General features: G+C 35.1%; 1 protein-coding gene across 6 annotated transcripts in view; it reads left to right on the forward strand.

The window, feature by feature from the left end:
- Positions 1-21,977, forward strand: part of PTPRK (protein tyrosine phosphatase receptor type K) — a 573,924-nt gene that overhangs the window by 147,381 nt on the left and 404,566 nt on the right. The window lies entirely within an intron of this gene.

Here is a 21,977-nt window from a genome sequence, read left to right on the forward strand (position 1 = left end):
ATAAATCTTGGGGGGAAAAAACAGCATAGTATTAAAAATAGAAAAAAATGGCCCTGGCCGGTTGGCTCAGTGGTAGAGTATGGCCAGGCATGTGGATGTCCCTGGTTCGATTCCTGACAGGGCACACAGGAGAAGTGACATCTGCTTCCCCACCCCTCCCTGTCTTGCTTTTCTCTCTCTGTTTCTCTTCTCCTCCCCTCGTGCAGACATGGCTCCATTAGAGGTAGTTGGGCCCCAGGCGCTGAGGAGGGCTCCATGGCCTTCACCTCAGGCACTAAAAATGTCTCTGGTTGCAACAAAGCAAGCACCCTCCAAAAAAAAAGAAAAAAAAAAAAGAAAAAAAAATTGGTGTTAGTGTTAGGGAACTTCCAATTTCCTAAATAAATTAAGGAATTAGAATACAGAGTAATTTTAAAGCCTATATAGTCATCTTCAACATTACCTTAAATCAATACATAGTCCAAAGAAACAAAATTAGTCTTCTTTGTGGAGAACATGAGGGGAAGCCCAGGCATGACCTTATACTTCTCCTCTTCAAAAATAAACTTGCTTCATGATGGCTAAGCAAAACTCTTAGACTTTTTGTGGTTTAAAAGCTTATTATCTTTTAAATATAAGACTTGCCTGGAAAAATATATATATCCCAAAAAAAAAAAAAAAAAAAAAGCAATGAAAGGCAAGTGATTTAATTAGGGATTGTTTAGAAATATATGATGCTAATTATTTCATCTAGTTTATGTTGTGAAAATATAGAGCTATGCTTATATATTTAATTATCATTACATAAAAATACTTTAAAAATCTTGGAAGAGTGTCAGCTTTCAAATTTAAAATTTCTGCTGAGAGTAGTATGGTATAATTACAGGCCTCTGTTTCTTCCCCCAAGGAGGAAATTATTGATTGAGGCATATTTTTCAATAAAAAGTGAATGTTTTACATATTTAGAGCACAAAACAACTTAGAAAAAATGCCAATAGCATCATAATATCTTCCTTTTAGGAACATAAATTAAAAAGATACACTGATTTACTTCTTCTGGTTTATGATAAAATCAAAAAGGACAATTTCACAAATTTCATCAAGTTGATTATGTATTTTTAAACCTCTCACACTATTGCCAGTTTTTATTTTTAAAATATTTTTAATTGCTTGATATTCAAAGGAAAGAGAGAGAATTTATTGTTCCACTTATTTATGCATTCATTGGTTGATTCTTTCATGTGCCTTGACCAGGGATTGAACCTGAGACCTTGGCGTATCTAGACAATGGTTTCATCAATTTAGCTACTACTGGGCCTGGGCTACCCCCAGTTTTCAAATAGTGGGTGAATTAAATAAGAATGTGCAGTGGCAAATTGGGCTATCCAAAAGTTATGTTTTTAGTGTGTTATTTTTATACTAGCCGGTTAGGCGTATTGGACATTTATTTTAAAAATGCTTTTCTGACCACTTCTATCTAATCCCAGGTACTGTTATAAATCATTTCACTAATTCTCAATAAAGCCCTTTGAGGTAAGCGTTAACCTGTTGCTATAGATGAAGGGACTGAAGTGCAGAGAAACTAAAGTTTTTGGGAAAATCTAGGTTAGGAATACAAGTACATAGAGATAGAGGAGAAAGAACTGACTTGAACTTTATATAAACAAGTATAAGTTGAGATCATTCTCTAGAGGCTGCAGAAAAAAAGCTTAGGGATGACGTAGAAGTGTGGCAAAAATTGTCTCTCTCATGATTTCTCCAGCTACAAGGAAGGGGAAGCCCAAGCTCTCCCTCCTGCCCCAGCTGGAGCTGAGTCTGAGGCTTCCCCTGATGCACACGACCAACCAGAGTGTATTGGAATGAGGAAGGGGGTAGATGTTGGGCAGGTAAACAACAATGCCTGTTATTGTTCCATTTGATACACATGTGATGGCATAGATCTCTAGGTAGAATGTAGGTAGTAGAATGCAGAAGCTGTGAATTTGGAACAGTATACAAAGCAGTTGTTAGAGTGGTATTGTATTCTCTGGCATTGTCAGCTTAGTGTCATTTTTTCCTTGATTTCAAAGCATTTACTAGGTCTGTAACTTAAAAATGGGAAACTTTCCTGTCCATAATACTTTTTAGCTTTCTTACCTGAAATTGCTACTATTGACAATTTTTGTATTTTCTCTTGTTTTCCCCTGGAGTTCTATGACATAGAAGAAATAAGGTAACATACTTTATGAAAAACACAAAACCTAAAAATGAGTCACATGCTATACTTGTATATGAACACATGCTGAACATATATTTGATTTATTAATGAGGAACCCAGCAGGATGGACAGGCTGGTTCAAAAGATTATAGGAATAAGACAAGCATTTTTAGTCACTGAAAGAAAGAATACTGGAATGTCTGCTAATTTTATATTAAATAGACTAATGGCAATACAATTAAAAACTTCAGGTTATCTTTACTACCAAACGGAGGTCATTTGCTTCTTTACTAGACAGAATTTATTTGTATTATTGTCATTTAAGTATCATTTGCACTGCCACAATTTTTTTTTTCCCCAAATGAACTTCTTCTCACAGATTTTTAAAGTATCTGAACAATAAATAGTCACTCCGGCAAAAGTACATACTCTTAAAGAATTAGCTAATCTTTGAGTAAAGGATATTCAGTTACTCTTTTGTCTAGTTTCAAGTTTTGAACTACCCTTACCTTCCCATAGTTCCCCCTTAGGATAAATAATCTCTAAGGATAATTATATATTTATTGATTTTAACAGAGAGTCAGAGCAAGGGACAGATAGGGACAGACAGACAGAGATGAAAAGCATCAATTCTTCATTGCAGCTCCTTAGTTGTTCCGTGATTGCTTTCTCATATATGCTTTGACCGGGGAAGGTGTGAGTGGCACAGCAAGTGACCCCTTGCTCAAGCCAGTGACCCTGCGCTCAAGCTCATGAGCCCATGTTCAATGTTCAAACTGTCGACCTTGGGGTTTTGAACCTGGGTCCTCTGCATTTCAGTTCGATGCGCTATCCACTGCGTCACCACCTGGTCAGGCTAAGGATAATTCTTGTTAAAAACAACCAAAAGGAAAAAACAAAACAGAACAGTGGTTTCTTTTCGCTTTGCTCTGATTCATTTACATAGGTATAACAGGAATTTATTAATAAATGTAAGCCTTGTAATAGGATGAAACTGTCTAGTGCCATACACCGTTAAACAAATAGTAAAGAGGCCCTGGCCGGTTGGCTCAGTGGTGGAGCGTTGGCCTGGTGTGCGGGAGTCCCAGGTTCGATTTCTGGCCAGGGCACACAGGGGAAGCGCCCATCTGCTTCTCCTCCCATCCTCCTCTCCTTCCTCTCTCTCTCTTCCCCTCCCGCAGCCAAGGCTCCATTGGAGCAAAGTTGGCCTGGGCAGTGAGGATGGCTTTGTGGCCTTTGCTTCAGGCACTAGAATGGCTCTGGATGCGACAGAGTGACGCCCCAGAGGGGCAGAGCATCGCCCCCTGGGCATGCCGGGTGGATCCTGGTCGGGCGCATGCGGGAGTCTGTCTGACTGCCTCCCCGTTTCCAGCTTTGGAAAAATGAAAACAAAACAAAAAACCCCCAAAAATAAATAGTAAAGACAGAAAATTAACATCTGGAGATTTTATTAGAAATCTAGGATGGTTTTTTTTTTAAAGATTTTATTTATTCATTTTAGAGAAGGGGGGAGAAAGAGGAGGGGGAGGAGCAGCAAGCATCAACTCCCATATGTGCCTTGACTGGGCAAGCCCAGGGCTTCAAACCTGCGACCTCAACATTTCAGGTCGACGCTTTAAAATTTTATTTATTTATTTATTTATTTATTCATTCATTCATTCATTTTAGAGAAGAGAGACAGAGAGAGAAGGGGGGAGGAGCAGGAAGCATCAACTCCCATATGTGCCTTGACCGGGCAAGCCCAGGGTTTTGAACCAGCGACCTCAGTATTCCAGGTCGATGCTTGATCCATTGCACCACCACAGGTCAGGCCCTTAGGATGGTTTTTTAAATAGCTTCTATTCTACAATTTAAAAACATCTTTTTTAAATAATTCAGAATCTTAGAAATCAAACTTAAATTCTTCATCTCTACAAGGTATCACATGAAGTACTTATAAAAATGGGTGAATTCTTCTCTCTTTTATTTCTTTCAAAACAGCTGAGTCTCCCAGCCTGTCATGAATTGACCTTCCTCTCATGCTGGGAACTTATACTCTTGGTCAAGGAATAGACCTGATTACTGGGAGCGTGTTGTAGGTATTGGTTCACTTTGCCCCTTTGAAAGGCTTACCACTTACATTTCAATAAAAGTTGATCTTAAACGTAATACTCCATAAAATTAAAATAGTTTGGTAGCACGGGCTGCTATGTCAAATTCTTTATAAAGAAGGACAAATCCTTCTGGTACTTACCTTGTTAACAACTTTGCCATTAAAAGTGACAACAAAAAATATATATTCTTGAATTTTGAGGGGTCAGTGGGAACAAGGTATCATTTAAGTTCCTATTAAAGTTTGGAATAGAGGAGATCACGAAGGGTGAATAGCTTTACCAATCAGAAAATAGAACATTAAAATATAACAATAGCCTTCCATACAAAGAATTCCAATTGTATGTCCCTCATCATTCATTAAGTTAGACAACTAATTTGTGATGTCTTGAATTTTGGTATTGCAGTCTGTTTCAGGAAGTCATCAGCCCAGGAAAATCTGGGTTTCTGGCCTGATACAGTCTGGCTGATGTGTAAATGACCTCAGCACTGAAGCCCGTACCCCTGAGGCTAGTCCTTGAAGGCACAGAGTTAGAAGTATCTGGTTCAGTCCTTTTGAGTCATTGGTTAAGAACCTAGTTTCTAGACTCTAACTTATAGCAGAGCCTTTAGGTAAAGTATGTGAGGAATGTAGAAACAATGCTAATAAGACTAAATGTCTGATTAATTTATTATCTTCACCAACAATATCTGAATAGACAAAAGTTCTCTATCAGAGTCTAGATTTAACTATTTCATAAGGATTTGGTGATTGTTTTCCTTAGAGGTCTCTAAGAACAGTGAAGGTATTAACAAATCTCAGGTTCTTTCTCTACCTTGCCTTATTTTGGGCAAATATTTTATTTTACTTACATTTATCTGAAGAAAATTAATTTATAGAAGATTGAATTTTTCTGATTGGAAGTTCTTCCTATGCAGCCTTTACAGTGATGTTGAACTAGTTAAAATATATGGAACATACCAAACAAACTTAATTATTTTTAGTTTTCTTTGACTCTTAACATAAGGGAACATATTTTAGTAGTTGTTCAAAGCCCTAAAGAAAACTCTGCACTTTATGAAAAGAGACTTGTTGAAATTTTTATTTTTCCAAATTTAGAGTTTTATCAGGCAGACAGATTAAAAAAACTTACTTCATGGGATTGATCACTTGACTAAATAGCACAGATGCTTGAGAACAAGAAATAATATCAATCTTTTAATATAACTAATAGTAGTATTTATTATAATGGTAGTATATTAATTGCAATTAATACTTAGTATTTAAAAATAAAATAGGAGAAGGTAACACAATTATAAGAAAGCTTAGCTCTTCCACAAGTAGTGAAGTTGTATTTTTAATAATCACAACCATAATAAAATCAACTTAATGTACAAAAAGTGGTTCTGGAGAGATATAAAAATCTCTGCTCAAATTAAACAGAAGTTTAGGAACAATTTTTACAACCTCCTGTTAGGAGAAGATTGAAATTACTGAAATCAATTTGTTATTTTAACAGAAATAAAACATAATTTAATTCTGGCATTAATATTTGACAATAATAGATTTTAAAAATTTACTAAAAAGAAGCCTATTAAAACTGAGCCAACTTTAACAAGTTTTAACACAGTTTGTCGCTTCTTCTCAAAACTCATTATTTGCAGGTATTATACTCCGAGATAAATACATTTCTCTCTGAAAATTTGTTACAATTTCTTAGATCCATTGAAGTATTGTCTTTGACAAATTTCTTTCCCATTCTGAAATAATCATGCTTTTCCCCCCTTTTAAGTAAAAATTATTCTCTTTGTCCTGGCACATAATAGGTTGTCATTTGGTTTCCAGGCATGTTTCACTTCACCTTCATTAAATAAAAATACATAAAATGTCTTAGATTGTTATATTTAGTGCCCAACTAGTTAGTGAAAATATAACTAAAACACAACATACATCAGTTTTCAAAGTAGATGGTATAATTTTTAAAACATTTTTTCTTGATCTAAACAATATTTATCTAAATAATTAAATTCATTCCAAAGTTGCTTTGTATGAAATACATTGCTTTGTATTCATTATATATCGCACACTAACATTTGTGATCACTTTGAGCTTTTCAAAATATTTACACAATTATTCTGATGGTTTTACTAACAGTTTGAATATAACTTACAAATTTTCCTATACATAGTTTTATTTGTATACTTTATTGAACTTTTGAATCATAAAATATTTTTTCAGAAAAAAATATTGTCCAAAGTCTTTGTATTGAGAGATATCTCTATTAAAATCGGTAATAAATTTAAAAAAATCATTCTATTTATAAAAGTGTTAACAAGAGAAACATTTTGTAGGATATGCCCAGTGTATTGGATGTATCAATTAGAAGTTCACTTGAAATCAGTTGTCAATACAAAGTTAGTCTCTAATGAGAAATGACTAATTTTTGTTTTGTTTTGTTTAGCACATGAGAGAGGGTGCAGGGTGGGGAGCAAGAGAGAAAGAGACAGACAGACAGGAAAGGAGAAAGATGAGAAGTTGAGGTATTTTAGTGGTTCATTGATTGATTTCTCAAATGTTCCAGGGGAATTCAGCTGAGCTAGTGACCCCTTGCTCAAGCCAGTGACCTTTGGTCTCAAGCCAATGACCATGTCTATGATCCCACACTCAAGCCTTGATGAATTTGCGCTCAAGCCAGAGACCTTGGATTTTCAAGTCTGGGTTCTCAGCATCGCAGGTGGACTCTATATCCACTGCGTCACCACCTAGTCAGGCAAAATGAATTTTTTTTTAAAAAGGAAAAGTTAAGTTGAAATAGTTGATTTAATTGTTGATAAGTAGTAGCAAGCCTATTAGGGTATGACTGTATTTCCTAAAATAGTAGCTTCTATGACAAATAGATCTTTCCCTGAAATGTTTAAGAAATAAATTTAGTATTAATTACAGGTATTTGTCTCATGGATGTGGGATTATAATCTACTTAGTACACGGCTAAGAAATAACTTAGAATTTTATAAAAAATAAAAATTAAACTATAAAAGACTTGTACATGTAAGCCTATTACTGTGGCTTATAACAGTGTTATCTAAAATGATTTTAAAGGGTATATGCTATTGTTTATAAAATAACATCATTTTGAAAAAAGAGTTAAGAAACTGATATTTAAAATGAAGAATAATGTAAAACAAAACCATTTACTTTTGTGCAGTTTAGCATTCTGCTTGGCACATAGACATGCATTAAGTAATTGTTGAATGAATGACTCAAACTTTTTAAAATACAAATGAGCTTCTCAACTTTTTTCTTAAGATCATGTACTAATTATCTTGGAATTCAGATTATTTTTGAAAGAATAAATAGGTGAAATAATAATATTGATAAAAAGGGAGTGTTTTAATAAATGGTTTAAATTATTAACTGCTGTTAATTTATTCTGTTGTTGCTAACTGGCTTTTTAAGGCATTTTCATGTAAATGAATGGGATGGGTCTACCTGAATGGGATGGGTCTACCTACTAGGATGGTTTAAGAGGGTTTAATTTCAACCTTTTGTGTTTCCTCCTTTTTCTATATGTAGAAAGATCTCTGGTGCTTTCCCTTTTCACTTTTAATACTAAACAGTTCCTTGTGGTTAACACTGTAGTAGTATCTTATTTATGTTCATGCTTTTTCTGTGTGCTGTGTGAAATCTTGGAAACTGTAGATCTTTGTACATGGAAGATATTTCATGTTGCCCCTTACAGTTTAAATTGGCAATTTAGAATGTAATTGTGACCATAAAACCTTACTTCTTTATGTGACACACACTGATTTTGACCCCCCCCCCCCCCGCCCCGGCTCCTGGATTGCTCAAGTAGATTCACTGCCAGTGAAATAAAAAAAAATAGTCTCCTTAGCTTGGTGGAGCTGACTATTTCTTGTATTCTCTTGCACTCAAAAATAAAATCAATGAACACAATAAGCTGGTGCAAAGAGCTGACTGTTGTTATATGTCATATTCCTCATTATGAAATCCAGGCTTCTCTGAAGTCACAATGTTTATATAAACCCTATGTGCTGAACTCTATTAAAAAAATAGAACAGCTTTTATGTTATTTTCTTATTTATTCAGGCTAAACAATTTTTTTACTAGTCTAATGGCAATGGTCCGAAAGTTATTTGGAATTTTAAGTGCTCTGTGTCTGTGTTTAGTAAGTGGATACCTTTGGGCCCCAAAATATCATTCGATATCTTGGAATGAGTAAAGAGAAATGGGTGGTCAACAAAAACACTCTAATTTTCAGATAGGTTTTCTTCATGTTGTTTTTAAATAATGTACTGTCTATTTTTTATGGACCCTTGACTCTAACCAGTCATCCTACAATACCATGCTATAATAACGATAGTGTATCATAATAAAAGACACTTGTCTTTGGGCTAAATTTTTCTTGTAATTTGACATGTGAAATCCATCAATTTTGGATTATATAACTGTTTTGATGGTGGCACAAGAATAACACCCATAGCATAATCAAAATGAGATTCCATTAACTAAAAGAGACCTTAGAGATTATCTCTGGAATAAACTTTAATTTTACAAATAAAATAGTGTAGAGGTAAGAAGACCAATGCAGGAACTACAGTAGTAAACTGAATTCAAATTCAGCTCTATTATTTGCAATTTGTTCAGGACACTAGTCTTCCTGAGCTTCCATTTTCCGACCAGTAAATTAGGAATAATAAAATTTCTCTCTGAGTTTTGTTATATCAGTGAGAGGATATAATGTTTGTGCAGCATCTTGCAATATCTAGCATGTAAATGATACTTAACATTATTTTTCTTCTTCCTTCTGGCCTAAAATGACATGACTGATTATTAATCTCATTAATCTATAAGAAATTGATTTGAATTTCTTTCAGTTACTTTTTTTTTAGTAAAGGATAAATTGCATTTCTCCATTATAATTTTTCAGTAGCTCGTTAGGAATTCTTTTATGTCCAATTCAGAAAATTACTTTTTCTACATAATTGTTCACTGAATGCAAATATTTTGTACTTTGAAAGATACCGATAGCTGAAAATGATTTCTATAGCAAGTGTTGTAGGACAAAAACTCTTTAAATATTATTCTTGGGAAATAATATTTGAGATGTGTTTAAGACAGGATATTGAAGACAGGAAATAATTTGGAAAAAGGTTTATTATTTCTCAACCCTTTAAGACTATTTTCACATAACTATTTTTCTGTTTGGTTACAGAATTGCTTTGTGATCATTCCTATTTTAACATTTAAAAATGAAATGCATTTTGGATTTCACTTAATGTTGAAAGAAGCTGCAGCCTATATTGTCATAAAGGCATAGGAAGAAGACATTAAACATTGAGAAACTGGAAAATTTTGCAAAGTATCTCCCATTGTAGAAACTGAGTGTCTGTTACTATACAAATTATCTGCAAGCAAGCACCAGTAAATATCTAGAAATATTCAGTTTTTGGAAAACTGAATCTGAATCTATTTGATGTGGCTTATTATTTTAAATCTCAATTTTCTATCATGCAAATTGATTTGGGTTTTAAAGCTTAAAGTAGAACTTTCAGAAGTATATATATATTTGGCATGTATATATTTGGAAAAAATTTTAACCTTTCGTCAGAGACTAGAGATAGGCTCACATTGCTGGTTGGAAGTTTTTGTTTTAATAAAATAGGTTATGTTGGTTCTCCTTCTTATGCCTTCATCTCTCTCTTGAAGAATGAGAAAAGGGTAAGGTTATTTCTTTTTCCATATATCTCATCTACATATTGTGTTAATGAATTTTCAGGAGTTTATGAATTCTTTATCATTGTAATATTGCATGTGTGTTTTTGTGAGTAGATATGCATGTAATTTTCCAGGGAAATATTAGGCACTGAATATTAGAAAAATCACATAGAATAATACAGAATTCTTTAGTCTAAAATTGGACCATTCTCTAAAGCACAGTCAGTCCTTAACGGATGGTTGATTTTATAGCAGGGAACAAAACTCCCACTTTGTGCATCCCATTGTTCTGAAATCTTGTACTGACTCAATCAAAGGTGAAGTCTTTCTATCAAGTCTCCCTTACGTTCTTTTAATTTTATCTTCATGACTTCAAAGAGAGTCATAGCTAGAGTTTTGAAGATTTAATATGATCCTGGAATAGAGGTAAGTTATTATAGGTAAAAACAACATTTTAAAAAAGAAAATAGATGACACCAGGAAATGACAGAATTTGGCTCTGTAAAATTTCCACCAAAGTAAAATATATATAATTTCCTTTTAGCACAATTCACATAAAATTATTTGGGCTTCTTTAAAGAAGAAGATTTTACCTATACACGAACATTAATTATTTAGAGTCTATTTTTTGTTTTCAGATTCCTAAAAGATTTATTTCTCTCAAGGCTTCTTTATTTATACACCAGTGCTAATTCTTCTCAGGCTCATTTTCTTCAGATGTTAAAACTAGTACATGTTATACATACAAAAATTTAAATGAACCCGAAAGCCATTGAAATTGCACATGTTATAAGTAAGAAAAACCATTAACAACATTTTGATATGTTTTCCCTAATGAGAGTTTATACCTATGTGTACATCTCTGTATATGTGTGTATATCTTTTCGTATAAAATCGTGATCATATAGCATATAATATTATTTCTATTTCTTTGTTACCTTAATACATTACAGGTATTTCCTCATCATCCCAGATAATTTTGAAAGGGAAAATATAAAGATTCTTTATTTTATAGATGGGGGTACATTTTGTAATATTTCTGCAGGCTCTGGCCAGGCTGCTCAGTGAATAAAGTGTCATCCCAGCTCGCCAAGTCCGTGGGTTTGATCCTTGGTCAGGGCACATAGGAGACTCAACCAGTGAGTGCACAACTAATTGGAACAACGAGTTGATATTTCTCTCTCTCTGCCTCTGCAGTAAATATCCCAAACTTTTATAGTTTATAATGGTTATCTTTCAGAAGATTGGCTCAATAGAAACTACTCAGTCTTATCCAAAGGCAGAGCATAACTTATGTTTTACTGATTATTCTTTATTATATTTACTTTTTAGTACATAAATGTAAAAATTTCTTAATATATAAATGAAAGTAACTTATATATATTTATTATAACTTTCACCTTATATGTGTGGTTAATTTGGTTTCTAGAGAGATCTGTGAAGCTGAAGATCCTATAAACCATACTGTGTCCACAATTTACATCTGAAGCATAATTCTTGACTGTATTGGAGTTAAAACAGAGCAAGAAACAAGTCCTTTTTTCACATTAAGACAGGAGGAATTTTAATGTGTTTAAAATTCAACCTAATTTATATGCAATAACAGTTCTGAAGTTGATTAAAGTCTGTAGAGTGAATAAAAATTGCATGTAGTTCTCATTTTAGTTGACCTTCTATGTTAATTAGGACACTTTTTCATTTATTTTGGAGCTAAGTACATTTTCTTTGTCCAATAAATGTTGATTCTGTTTTTTGAGGGGGGCTTCTTGATTTAATAAAGTTGATCACTTTCAGATTTTCATTTAGCCTTCCTCAAGATTTTGAATAAGAAGGCAAAATACTCTGATGAAGATTACTTAGTCACATCTACTTATTGTTTATTTATTTGCTTAGCAGATATTCATCTAATAATAAATGTGTTAGGCAGTCTTCAAGGCACGTGGGATAAATTCACGAGCAAAGCAGACAAAATTTCTTGTTCTGAGTGCCATGGAGAAACGAAGGACTTAAAAATGTGAGGAAGATAGCCATGTAGTATGTATCTAGGGGAAACACACTTCAGGCAGAGGGATCAGTAATTGAAAATTCCCCACAGAGTAGATCACCTTGTCTTGAGCAACAATAACAGGGCCAGTTAGGCCAAAAGAGAGTGATTGTCAGGATCGATAGTATGAGATCAAGTTAGGGTAGTAATAGTGGTTTACAGGGCCATCAATGAGACGGAGTAGGATTTTAAGTGGAATAACATGGTTTGATTTATATCTTGACAGAGTCAAACTGAATGAAGGATGTAAAGAATAGACATTGAGATAGAGCAAGAGTAGAAACAGGGGAGACCAGTTAGGAGCATGTTGTGATAATCCAAGTGACAGAAGATTGTAACTTGGGACCAAGATATAATCAAAGGATGTGGTTAAACATTAGGTTAATGATATTGGGTGACAGATGGGATCCGTGAAGTCAAGTATGAATATAAAACGTTTTGGCCCGAGCACCTTGGAAGGCTGGAATAGACATGACCTGACATGGGGCTGAATGTGGGAGGGATAGGTAGTTGGAGAACACCAGTTAGGTTACAGAGATGCTAAATTTGAAATACCTACTATATCCAAGTCTGATATTTAGGGCAAAGGACATTTTGCGAGTCTTGAGTATATAAGTAATATTTGAAACTGAAATTAGATGAGATCATAATGTTTACTTTAAATAGAGCACTGAAGAGTTCCGAGGAGCGAACCTAGCATTACTCCAATGTTTAGAGCTCTAAGATGAGGAGAAATGTACAAATAAAACAAAGTAGTAATGATAATGGCTTGTGCCATCAGAGAAATATGTGCCATATTGACAAATATAGAAACAAATATTGAAAATGATGCAGGTGAACTTCTACTAGAATAGAACTATCAAATATCTTTCTATATCAGTAAAAGAATAAAAGTAATAATGAAAAAAAATAAGGTATGAAATTAATATTAAAATATACACTGGAGAGCTGAAAAACTGGGAGATAAGGATAGCATTTGTTCCTTTTGTTTCTGGGGTTCCTTTTTTATGTAACAAGTGGAAAGAAAGTAAATAGAATTAATTACAACGTATAATTAAAGATAATCACACATACAGCAGAAACATTTTTGTTTCTCAAGAGAATGATAACTACCTCTAGTACTAAGACCAAGGGGTACCTTTCTGCAGGCCAAAGATTTATCACATAAGCAATTTTGGAGTGACCACTAACACAATGGACAGATGATGGAGAAACCAACATTCTAGGCCATGTGGGTATATATTTATTGTATAACTGCCTTTAATTATTTGTAATGTTTTAACATAATAGGAAATTAGAACACTAAGTCTGGCAAGAAAGATAATTTCACATAACATTTAGGCAATGTTTGGAGACAATTATGGAATGGGTTCTCAGAACTACCAGTATTTTTAGAGTAACTGGAAATTCTTTATAAAGGACCAATGCCACACTCCCAGAAACATTTCATACAATTGTTTTGAGTTAGGGCTAGGGCATATATATTTATTTAAAGTCTCACAGGTGATTTTAATGTGTACAAAGTATTAACCATTGAAGTAATGGAAAGGAAAGCAAAGGAAGTGTGTATGCATGTGTTTTGTTTAAGCCATTTTTACCACTTTGTTAAAATAAATCATCCTAATTTTGGTTATGGATGTACTGAAAATATATCAGCGCTTGATTGATATATACATACTTCATATCAAAATGTGAATTAACACAGCTTTGCATGGACTAAAGGCTAAGGCCTTGGGGTTGTATTTAGGCATAGCATCATCCTTGGTGAAAAATCCTAAAAATAACACATTAACACTAGTAATAAATCAAATTGGTTGAATAGCAGATTTAGTAGAAAATCTTTCCTGCAAACTTACATGGTCTGCCATGTACTGCTTGCTTTTACTTGGAAATACTGACTAAAATATATTGGAATGTTTTCATCCTGGGGTAATAATTGCTGTCTTGAAATGAACTCTCTTACTAGTTTTAAAATTTTGTAGTATGTGCTGCATCCATATGGTGTTATATACACACCCAAACTCATACACACACACATATATATATATACCAGCCTTTCTGTTCATTTTCCATTCCATGATTCTGTTTAAAATTTGATGAGAAGGAATGTGAGAATTCTGGGCACTGTCATACCAGGAATGTCTTTATAACATACCAAGAAGTTAGACAATGTTTTGAGAGCATGGTGATGGTCTTATTCTACATGCCATGAATAGAATATCCATCTTACTCATATTAGTCATTCCTGCTCATCAAAGCATCATGTGTGAGCACTTCAAATGCAACCAAACTAAAATTGTCCTTATTATCATTATCTGTCCTTATCAACTTAAAAATTATGTCAGAAATTTCAGCTACAGGTAGCCCCAATTTGTCCTTAGGTTTCTGGCTTCCCTTTTCACTCTTAAAATTCTCTTCAAAGATTAAATTAAAAATGTAAACAGTGAGTCTACTTCCTTGGTTTTCCTGGATACACTGAATGTTGGAATGAACTGAAGCCTAATATTTGGCTTGATTCTTTTGTTCTTGGAAAATCCTGAGAACCAATATGGTTTTAACCAGCACATCCAAAGCATTAGAAAATCCTTTCTACAGATTCTCCTTCAATTTTATATCTTTATTTCTAATTTTGTCACCATTACTGGTATCTTTGTGCCATGCCTTTGAAATCTATTCATTTGGTATGATATAGGAAACTGGTAGCAGAGTGGTTCCCAAAACAACTTATTTGCAAGTTTAGGATTAAAGTCATATACTTAGAACTTGGACATAGAGTAAGGCATAGGCTTACGGCTTGGTAGACCACTTAAATTTATGTGAATGAAAGGATGCTAACTGCATACATCCCAAAACACAAACCTTGGACAGCTGTGCCAATGTTTATTCCATGCAGCTGTGTGCCTGAAGAATTTTTGATCTCTCAGTAGCTTTCCTCTATCTAGTAAGATACCCTTGAACTCATACCTTAAGCAGAATCATTGAAAAGCCGAGAATTTGTGTATGAAGAATGAAATCTGCAATGGCCTCTCTTTCTTGAGATTATGTACGTATTTACTTGTTATTCAGGGAAGCAAAGGTTGGTGGTTAGTTGGGCAAGTCAGTGGTCAGGATGGTCCCAATATCACATTTTGACTTTTCTTTAGATGGAAAGAAAGAGGCTGTTTAGCCAAGAAATACACTAGGGTTGAAATATGCTCATGAGGTATAAGAAGGACAGCAGCAGATTGTAATAGATTTTAAAATGTTCCAAGTTGTGATAGTAACTGCCAGTTGAGGCCTAGAGGAGTAATGACATTGTGACAACTGTAGTCAAAAACTAAATAGATTGCATTAAAAGTTTTTTATGAGAATATATTAAATTAACATGTGCTAACAAGCTATTCAGTTAGGATTAGAAATGCTTGGCAGTGTTATGTGATATTAAAGTAGTCATTCATTTTTACTAACTCCACCTTATAGTACAGATAGAGTCAAAACTAATTAAACAGCTGTAATTAATAAAATGAATTGGTAGGGTAATAATCGTGAAGAGGAGGAAGTGAAGACAAAGGAAGTGTTTTGACTGGTAGACTGTGCAAAGCACAGTATAATTCATAGACTATTTCCAGTATTTCTGTTTATTCAGTTTCGACTCACTGAGTTATTTGATTGTAATAAACTTTTTCATATTGTGCTCTTGAAATGTTTTGACGCAAATGAAATCTTCTAAGAATTTAATTATACTGAAACGATGGCCACAAGACATCGTAAAATTATGACCATGATCACAAAGGGCAAAGTGGGAAAATACAATTCGTATTTAGTAGTGTTGGTGCTATTGCTTGGAACCAATTATTTATGGTATTTCCAAGGTAAACAAACTTCAGTTTAACAGTGGTTCTTTTTGTAATAAATCAGGAGGTAATCTTTTCATTCTTAATAAGTTAAAAATTCTTTTTAATGAGGTCAATTGATTCCTTTTTAAAAATGTAATGAAAGTCTAAAACTAATTTACAAAGTGATGCTTTTTTTGTTGGGACTTTTGTGCAGAAATTTGGAATGTTTAAGAGGTAATTTTGAATTTGAAACTTAAGCATTCTCTTATGGGATATTTTTTCTTCAGGAAACAATATCCATTTAACTAGGTTTTAAAATAGAAAAGTGCACATTTGATATGATGAATTACCTTGATATTAAAAACACACTGCTTTATAAATATTGCTATGAAAAACTACCTAGGATCCCTAAAGACATATAAAAGAAAAATACTTTATTTAGATAATAAAAAAAACCCAACACATAGCTGGAACAATAGCTTTGGGAACCCTGAGTTCTATTCCCTGTTTTATTGTTAATTCCATAGCCATGAGTAACTAATTTAACCTTTCAAAACCTCTCCTCATTTGGATAAAGGATGAATAATACTTACAGCTACATCAATAACAGGGATATCCTGGTGGATGATAGTGTTTATTTAGTACATTAAGTTCTGTATGTGGCAACGCAAGTACTACAGTATTAGCACAAGCTGTTATCATTGGACTACTTGTTTTATTTAAAAAATGTTTATTTAAAAAATATTGATATTTGGTCTCTATGTACAAGAGACCAAATGACATACCCTTCCTGGTAGAATCTATGACCGTGAAATGCAATGTCAATTTTTTACTCATTATTGTATCCGGTCCGATCGGGGCCCAATTTGAAGCTTCTTCATGAGACTAATCAGCAAATGTTTACTTAGAACATAAATGTGAACGATGTACTCTTATAAGTACAGTGTGTCCGTAAAGTCATGGTGCATTTTTGACCGGTCACAGGAAAGCAACAAAAGACAATAGAAATGTGAAATCTGCACCAAATACAAGGAAAACCCTCCCAGTTTCTGTAGGATGATGTGGCAGCATGTGCACATGCGCAGATGATGACGTAACACTGTGTATACAGCGGAGCAGCCCATGGCTGTGCCAGTCAAGATGTGGATGGTACAGAGGAAAGTTCAGTGTGTTCTGTGGCTCACTAAATTCGAATCCGTGACCATAGTGCAACGTGAATATCGGCGCGTTTATTACGAAGTGCCACCACATAGGAATAACGTTACTTGGTAGGATAAGCAGTTGAAGGAAACCGGCAGTTTGGTGGAGAAACCCCGTTCTGGTAGGGCATCAGTCAGTGATGAGTCTGTAGAGGCTATACGGGATAGCTACCTAAGGAGCCCTAAAAAATCTGTGTGTGAGCCCACATCGAACTGCACTGAATAGGTATGAAACTGGGAGAGTTTTCCTTTAATTGGTGCAGATTTTACATTTCTGTTGTCTTTTGTTGCTTTCCTGTGACCGGTCAAAAGTGCACCATGACTTTACGGACACACTGTATTAAGCCACCGAGTGTGTGTATGTATACAACATACAGGGGACACAAACTGAATTAGGAGGGACTTTGTATAAAGGTTTAAATTTTATTTATTCCTTATCTTTACTGTTAGTTCCTTCATGATTAAACTGTTTGCTTTCCCATCAAACTTTTCAGTCTCACATGCTTCTGTTTTATTCTGAAGTGTTTTCACCGATTTTGAATGGTTTGTTCCTCAAGAATGCTGTCAGCTGTAAAGGAAAGCCACTCGTGTTCTCTGATTTCTGCTTATCTCCCATCATCAGGATAACATTTTCAGTCCTGGAATAGGTTTCCTCCCAAGAATGGCCATAAAATATATTCAGAAACACGACATCCACATCTGTAGTATACGCCACACTAGGTACACACTAAAACATGAGAAAAAAGATGTAAACTAATCACTTTAAAATATTTCTAAGGTTTGTTTTCAAAATTTATTATATTTCATAATCCAACTTCTCAGTGAATGTACATTGAGTTTGGAAGAAACTAATAGTTAATTATAAGTTAATCTACTACATTTAATTCTTTGGGCAAGGAGGGCAACTCAGTTTCCTTTAAATAGCCATGCCTATGTCACCTATTTAAGAATGAGGAATACTCCATTATCAGCTGTAACATTTTATTTCACTTGGTGAAAGGCAGAATTAAATTTCCATCTATCATACCAAGGTCTGATATACTCTGAAAGTCTTAAAAGATGTCTAGCTATACTGCACCTATCTACCTGAAGTTTTACTTAGACGTCTCAGCATTTGAAACTTATTTACATAGGGAACCTTTTCATTTTCTCTTTAGAGCTCTTTGAAGCTAAACTACTTTGGAAATAAGCCTACTCTCCTAGATCATTATTATTGTACTTCTGAAAACTGCATCCGTTCCTCAGCAACGTAGAAGTAGGAAATGATTTAGTGGAAACCAGTTAAGAATGGTGGGACAGTGAGGAGGCAAATTTATCTAAATGTACTTTCAGAATAACTTTCTTTGGGGAAATGCCTACTGTATCTTAAAGGTGGAAAGCTTGACTTCTGAAGTGGTAGAATTGAAATTGCAGCAAAGCTAAGGCTCTTTAACAGAAAGTGAATTAAGTCCACTGTGCAGCTTAGCTCTTCGGTGATTCTTTTTCTTTTGGAAAGAAGTGAAGAGTTTTATTCTTATATATTTTCTGAATAATAGAAAGATTTTTCTGGTACCTGAATTTTAAAAATCATTATTGTAGTCTATAACCTACAGTTTATTGAAACTGGGAAGTATTTTTAGGAACCTAGCCCAGCTTTCTTACTTTACAGATACGAAAACTCTACTTGGTAGAATTAGGTTATAAGCGAAGTGGCTTGTCCCTTACTCTGGTTCTGTGACTGTAAAGGGTTAAGGAAAATGACTCAGTTACTCCTCATTCCAGTTAATAACAATCTTGGGTCAGTAGCACTTACTTTGTGTTATAAATAAATTGGAAGAACTTAAAAAGAATGGGAAAGCTTCAATGGGGAAAATCAGGATTACTCAAAGGAAGCTGCAACGAGTCAGAGGAAGCAACTGGTAAAGACAGGATTTTGCTCATTGGCCTTGTCACAAATTGGCCTGCATTTTTTTTTTTAAACAGCAGAGTTAAGGCTTAAGGTACCTCACCCTTTATTGAAATTGCTCTTATATTAATTGATTTTTGTTTGTTTAGATAAAATAAGTGCAGATCATGGCTCTGTCTCCCCTTTTTATCTCAAATCTTCCATTTTTCTGTTCTCTGTCACCCTAAATTGAGTTATTCATAGTCAGTCTCTGCTTCCTGTTTTCACTGTCTACCCTCAACACCATTCCATTTTCATGCCTAAATTTCAGTGAGATCAATTTTATTGTTTCCTGACATCTGTAGATTTAACCCCAAAGCTTTATAAAGTAAGCCCACGAATTCTGGAATGAGATGACATCTCTGCATTATTTTTAATTGTGGAAGTGGGGAAGGCTATGCACATCCAAGAGTCAACTCTTCAAAATTAGTTGCTGGATTTCCTTCATTTTATTGCCTTATAAAATTGAACTAGCACTGGAACTCATTAAAGTGAGAATAAGAGAATATTTTTTCCCGAAGGTTCTCTCATACTCTCAAGTAGGACATTACTTTGTAATTTTTTTTATGGTGGTTAATGGTTTCCATTTCAGCACTGTATTATTTGCTAAGAGACCCATGTTTGATGTAGGGACCTAGTATTAATGAGGCTCAAGTTACGGGTTTGATTTATGTATGAAACACCTTAGGAGAAGAGACACTCTTTATTGCTATACTTACTATTATCATTTATTTTAATATGGGCCTTCTATCAACACAATTCAGAAACACAAAGAGTGGTGATCAAACCTTGCCACTTAGACTAAAAGGGACCTTAGAAAAAGACCTATGCTGGTCCCACCCGAGAACAATTAAATTCCATTCTCTGGGAATAGAGATAGAATATTGATATTTTTAAAAGTGCTCCAAGGTATGTCATGGTGGAGATTATTGGATACAATAAGAGCATCTCTGAATTCAGCAAGATTTGGATTTGAGAAGTCTATTATGTGGGCCCAAGTAGATAGTCTAATGAGTGATTTCATATATCTTTAAAATTCTTGAATCATGTGACATTGGTAATCTTTACAAAAATACTAAAGTGGATAGAATTAATGGTGGAGGTGCTGTGGGGGGCCCTGGAAAATTCAGTATTTCCTATTGTAATGTGGGAAAACCAGCAGGAAGAATACCGCTTATAGCAGGATTGCATTTAATTTACCATACATCAACACATTTATTGAGGGCCAGCTATGCCTCAGGCACAGAGGTTAGAAGAGTGAACAAAATAGTAATATATTCTGCCCCTATTGAGTTTAGGTTCTTGAGGAAGATGCCGGATCACAGCCAAGGCAGTCTCATACAGCAGGTCCAACACAGCAACCATTTCCTACCCCCAAACCTCCAGTGTTAGAACAGTTGAGCCTCAGATGAGTTGTTTGCTTGGTGTTAGAAGTCCACTTCTATGAATACTTGTAACACTGGAGTCATCCTCTGCATCTAAAGAGGCTGCTAGTGTGACTGGTAGGATGGAGGTAACAATATGAAGGGAATAGCGGGTCCATGTCTGTTGTCCCACATGCATGTTCATAAAATCTAAAAGAAGGCAAACTACCACCATGATTCCAAGTCACCTTTTTTTCCCCTGATTTTTGAACCCACAAGGTTGATTTGATATAATTTTAATACATATCTGTGATGTCTTTACATCTCCATTGTAATTATTCATTCATTCATTCACTCATTCATTCACTTAGGTGAGAGGAGGGGAGATAAGGCAGACTCCCACATATGCCCTGACCGGGAGGGACCCACCTGGCCACCACATCTAGGGCCCAATGCTCGAGTACCAGCTATTTTTAGCACATGAGCTGACAGGGTTGGACCAGTGAACTATCCTCAGTGCCAGGGTCCATGCTTGAACCAATCAACCCACTGGCTGTGGGAGGGGAAGCGAGAGGGGGTTGGGGAGGTAGAAGCAGATGGTCGCTTCTCTTGTGTGTCTTGACCAGGAATTGAACCTGGGACATCCATATGCTGGGCTGATGCTTTATCCACTGAGTCACCGGCCAGGGCCTGTATATTATTATCGGTGTAAAGCTGCAAGGCACTGTGCACACTAAAGCTCTGGGGTCAGGAAGACCTGGTTTCTTTCTCTACTCTGTCTCCTACAGTGGATAAGTTACCTTAATTTTCTTTAAGCCTTATTTACTTGGCCATAGAGTTGATAAAATGATGATCACTTTATAGGGATTTTATTCAGGTTTGGCATATGTAAAACCCTTAGCTCAGTACTCATTATATAAAGGAATTTAGTGAAATAAATGTTTGTGTTATTATAGAAATGAACAGGAAATTTTATTTAACTATAACATTAAAATATAAAAATTATAAGGACTTTAATATACCACAACAGAAAAGGTGTAAGACAAAATTTTGGTAAATTCTTTAGTTTTAACTAAATACCAATGGATTTGGCTGTGATCCAGCATCTTCCTCAAGAACCTACAGGCCCTGGCCGGTGACTCAGTGGATAAAGCATCAGCCCAGCATATGGATGTCCCAGGTTCAATTCCTGGTCAAGACACACAAGAGAAGCGACCATCTGCTTCTACCTCCCCAACCCCCTCTCGCTTCCCCTCCCACAGCCAGTGGGTTGATTGGTTCAAGCATGGACCCTGGCACTGAGGATAGTTCACTGGTCCAACCCTGTCAGCTCATGTGCTAAAAATAGCTGGTACTCGAGCATTGGGCCCTAGATGTGGTGGCCAGGTGGGTCCCTCCCGGTCAGGGCATATGTGGGAGTCTGCCTTATCTCCCCTCCTCTCACCTAAGTGAATGAATGTTGTATAAGTTAGAACTACTTTGTATAGCTACTTTTTTTTTTGTCTGATTCAAGTTTTCTTCTTTGCAGACTTTTCCAAAAGAATGCTCTTATATCTACAATTTAGTAGCTTAAAAGCTGGTCAGATGTGGTGGCGCAGTGGATAAAGCGTCAACCTGGAAATGCTGAGGTCGCCGGTTCAAAACCCTG

The sequence above is a fragment of the Saccopteryx leptura genome, chromosome 3 (genome assembly GCF_036850995.1).
Source record: "Saccopteryx leptura isolate mSacLep1 chromosome 3, mSacLep1_pri_phased_curated, whole genome shotgun sequence".
Taxonomy (NCBI): Eukaryota; Metazoa; Chordata; class Mammalia; order Chiroptera; family Emballonuridae; genus Saccopteryx; species Saccopteryx leptura.